The sequence below is a fragment of the Sturnira hondurensis genome, unplaced genomic scaffold (assembly GCF_014824575.4).
Source record: "Sturnira hondurensis isolate 20B ecotype Veracruz unplaced genomic scaffold, ASM1482457v3 Scaffold0013190, whole genome shotgun sequence".
NCBI classification, from domain to species: domain Eukaryota; kingdom Metazoa; phylum Chordata; class Mammalia; order Chiroptera; family Phyllostomidae; genus Sturnira; species Sturnira hondurensis.
In genome coordinates this window covers 112,375-117,342 of record NW_028085821.1, presented here as the reverse complement: position 1 = coordinate 117,342, position 4,968 = coordinate 112,375, and positions in this window count along the sequence as shown.

The window sequence follows — 4,968 nt, the reverse complement described above, 5'->3', positions numbered from 1 at the left end:
CTCATAAACTAGATTGAGAATTACAAAATTGAGTGTGTCTGTGAATTTACATAATAACTGTCAGCTTAGCAGGAAAGTATTTTTACTCAAAAAAACAATTTCTTGGCACCTTTTCTTTATAGGTTCTTAACATATATAGCTTAATTATAAAGTAATAATTTTCATATAAATTGAGAAACAGCTTGCCCACTTATTCAATAGAGCCAGGTGGGATTTTCCTAGAATTTTACAAAATGTATAGATCAATTTGAAGAGTACCACATTAACAATATTAGGTTTTCTAATCCATGAACAAAGGATATATTCCTATGTTTTAGATCTTTAATTTGTCTCAATGATGTTTTATGGTTTTCACTATATAAGTGTTGCACTTCTTTTGCTAAATTCCAAACATTTTATTATTTTTCATATTATTGTAATCGGAATGGTTTTTGTTTTTTCTTGGTATGTAAGTTTTAAATTATTTGATGAGTTTCGATAAGTTTTGTTGATGTATTTATAGTCTCTTATATTGTATTTTAGCTGCCATCATTCTATGAATAAAAGATAACATCACAACTTCAAAAACAGCAATTTTATGTGAAGAACCAACTAGACTATCTTGGTGTTATTCTCTTGCTACTTGCACGCTAAATTCATACTCTAACCCAATGATTTTCATTCTTTTTCATCCAAAGGCACATATAAATAATTACTGAATTCTGTGACACACTAAAAAATGTTTTTTGCTGAGCTGACAAATGATTTCTGAATCATTTTGATTCATTCACACCCGATGGCTATTGTTGTGTTGGCTGTTGTCCTTTTTAGTTGACAGTCCCGGGGAAGAGAGGCCAGTGCCCCTGACTAAGTGCTCAGGTATCGCATGTTTTAAAATTCTCGTGGCACAGCAGTGGAAAATTGCTGCTCTAACTGGTGTTTCCCAAACTTCATTACCTTTCTGTTTTCATGACTCATGCCACTCAAAATGTTTTTAAAACTATGATCACTTTTTAAACTAAAGTAAATTTATCTAAAAGGAATTTTATATCAAAATTTCAAGATATCAAGATAGGGAGCAATTGTGTAAGTCATTTCTAATATGCAATACTGTTTATATTATTATTAAAATGTTCTTTCATGTACCACCTAATATTATTTTTAGGTAATCATACGTGTACTACTGCTGGCGATTCTCCACTATAATCAGCATAATTTACTGATGAACCAGAAATTTCCCTGAAATTCATTGTGGTGGCTGTGTTTTCTTTTAGTGACATGAAGCAGAGGTTTAGTTTTTATTAGAATACTGAGGCAAAAGACCAGATTAATTCCTCCAGTTCTTGATTTTCCTTTTCTTGGGACTGTCTAAAGTATACATATCCAGTTGGTGATACCCTGATGGATAAAATCTGCTCTCATTCACTGCTCCATGGGTTACATCATGCTGCTATGTTATAACTATGAATAATTTCTTCCTAGAGGATAGAGACTGTGTGTATTTAACTTGCCTCCGGCAGCATGCAGCAGAACATTATGCTCATTTGGGCACTTAATAAATGCAAGTTGATGATATAATGCGTTTGTTAATCATCAATCACCCTGAAAAATAATGATGTACACGGAGCTGAGGGTTCTACCCCAGAGTTTTCTTACTGAGGGTTGAACATCATTGAGAGGCCTCCACTTAAAAGGAAACACAGTAGAAAATTGTTAAGCTTTTCAACAAAAAGAGGGAGATTTGGTTCTTGATGATTTTCTCTTTGAAGCTAAGTATTACCTGAATCCTTATTTTACTTGGAGAATAACAATATTTATTTAAGTAACAATTTAAAACATTTTGTCTGTAAAAGAAAGCTATTTCATCTCTGGAATTTTAAACAACCTTTCAATAAAAACCAGGCCACAGGATCTTTGGCACGAAGAATTAGTTAAAGGTTAAGATGTAGGGAAATTGAGATTCTTGGCTTATCTCTCTTTTTTAAAAATGTCTTATTGTTGGCACCATTGCAGATGTCCCCATTTCCCCCCACTTTGACCCCCTCCTCCCAGCGCCTCACTCCCCCTTCCCTCTGGCCATCACCACACTGTTGTCTGTGTCCATGGGTTATAGATACATATTCTTTTGACATCAGAGTGTTGAAACATTTAGAGAAACACCAAAACATTGCCTCATTCCAGCTGCCCTATCTATCTGCATGCTACTCCTGTTTCAAACTCCCAGTGCAGCTTTTTGGGGGCTAGGGACAATTTTCAGAGGGGAAGACCCTTTTCTGTAGTTATTGCCACCATGATCTAGCAATGCAAGAGCTGAAAGAGTAGTTGTGTTTTAACTAGGAACTGCTAGAGAGGTATAACTCATAGAATTTGATTTTGAACATAAGTCTCCTAGATGTATCACTTCAGTAAAAAAGGAGCATAACATTGTCATGAAGCCAAAGAAGGGAAGGTGGGTATCATTTAATAAACACAAAACTGTGGAGCTTTCTAATATACTACAGGCTGTGAATTACATTATAGGCTGGCACCATATCGCTATTGGCCTGAAAATATACCTGAACTAAATTTTAGTGTTGTTTTTTTAAAAATGTACCTCTTCTAATTTTCCAAAGAAACAATGAGCGCCTTTGGTCTAAGAGCAAACAGTTAATTGCACTGTGTCGTGACCTGCATCTTTCCTGCCTATAAAATGTGTGTTCCTGTCTTTCTTTTGATTTCATTGTAACCTTGATTGAAGAGTTGTTAGCTTGATTCAAAAGACGATAGGGCATCTATCTGACTTGTAATCTAAATAGAAATTCAAAGGTGACAGGAAACTCCTTGATCAAATGCCCGGACTAAAGGTAATGCAATTATTTGTCTTCCTGTTGAAAATGCCCTTCATAATTCAAGAGGTTTGGATATTTGAATGGAGAGTCCAGGATTAATGAAACAGTTGCTGTTCTGAAATTTTTAAATTAAACATCTGTTAGGCTCTATATTTGGTTTGTGTGTTCTTTTAAAGACAGAGAGGTTTGGCTATAGTATCAACCTGTAAAGCTGGGAGAATGAATTGTTTTGCAAGAGTAAAACTAAAACTAGCTCTACATGTATTTTCTTAGAATTTTTTATTAGAATAGGAAGTACATCAAATCAGAGAAACACACAGAGAGATCTGTATCTTTAAGTAATAGAAAATTTAAGTGAATGACTAGAAAGTCTCTGGCCTAAGGCCTCTTGGCACTGGGAAGACTCAGTCCCCTTGCCAGCACACACAGACTTCAGCTTTGATGTGCTCCAGATTTTTGGATTAATAACTTCCCTTTTCCATTTTGTGTCTCCTTGATTTGGGGAGCAGCAAATCTGGCCTGCCTGTACATTTGTCACCCTCCTTCCCCACCTCCCTCTCCTTTTCCTTTATTCTTGATTACCTGGGCCTGCAGTCCTTATCAAAGTACAGGAACCTGTACTTCAGGGTCCTTGTCTGTAGGCCCAGAGTAAGACAAGCACCATCTCACACTCATTTATCATAAAAATGTGTGTATAATTTGGGATTTCATTTTTATGGCTTGTGACCCTAAAAGTTTAAGTAACATAAGTTTCTGAATTAAGTTATACTTATAATTATATATTATAAATACAAGATGATTAAAAACATGAACTTATTCATTTTGATAAAAGAGTGGTAAATAAACTTTTATTAGTAGTATATCTCTTAAGGAGATGGAAATACGGTTATTTTCTCTAATTAGTTTATGTATTCATGGATGACTATTTACACTGGAGTGTTTTCCGGGGCAGTGTATCATAGTAAGGTTTAGGATGGATGAGAACCCAGCCTTGCCTTCTAGGAAAATGACAGCCACGAAAGGGGATGTGGCGAAGGGAAACGTGCTTCCTTATCAAAAGCACTTTCTCATGCAGGGTCTTGGAACATTTTAGAACCCTTTCGAAAATGGATTACTTTAAAAATATTTGTGAAAATTGGAGTGGTGCAGCTAAAAACTAAGGAATGACAGAGGTCACCAGAATAGACGACATGTAACAAGATAAGCATGAGTCCACAGGTCACTCCTTTGTGGCTATGAGGTTGGCCCAAGCCTCAGTTCTCTTTCAGAGACTAAGGACGTTCTCCGATACAGAGCCCTCTAGTCCCAACGAGAGTCAGTGTGGGATGTTATCCCAAGGTATCTAGAAACAACAAAGAGACCAAGAGTATTCCAAAGAACCTAGTCTTTCTTTAAGTACCTTTCTATTTTATCCTGTTTGCCTTTATCCATGGGGCTTACCTACACTTGCCCATTTATTCAGGATCTTCTTCTTATCACTGCAATATAAATTACATTGATTTGTTCACTTTGGTATCCTTGGTACATAGAATAATATCTGAAATGAAACAGATACTCAATTGTGTGTGAGCCAAATTAAAGGGCATGACCATTCACTTTGGTAACATTAGCCCATGTTTATAGAAGTATGTATAACCTTTAAACCAACTTTCTGAGACTTCCGCCAAGATGGAGGCATAGGTGGAAACACTGTGCCTTCTCCCACAACCAAGTTTGAATACAACAAAGGTTTGGAGAAACAAAGACACAACCAAAGGACAGAAAATTGAATTATACGGAAGTTCGACTACATCTAACCGTTCAACGGTAAGAGGGGCGGAGCCAGCAGTGAGCAGGGTCGGGCAGGACAGGTCCCCTGACCTAGGCGCGCAGGCAACCCGGAACCAGTTGGGGTGTGGGGCAGACTGACCACAGTCGCACACTCGCGCACAGTGAGACGGACCACGCAGGCCCCAGAGGGTGAAGGCTGACAGCGGTGGCACACTCGAGTGCAGTGGGACGAAACGCGTGGGCCCGGTGATGGCAGCAGCTGCGGCACCCGGTGAGGGCCGTGGCCGCAGGCGGCGGACAAGACACCATAGTCCCTCTTTGACCCCACCCCCACATACAGCGTCACAACCCAGGGCCTTAGTTGCCCTGAGGCACTGGTGAGGGCCGAGGC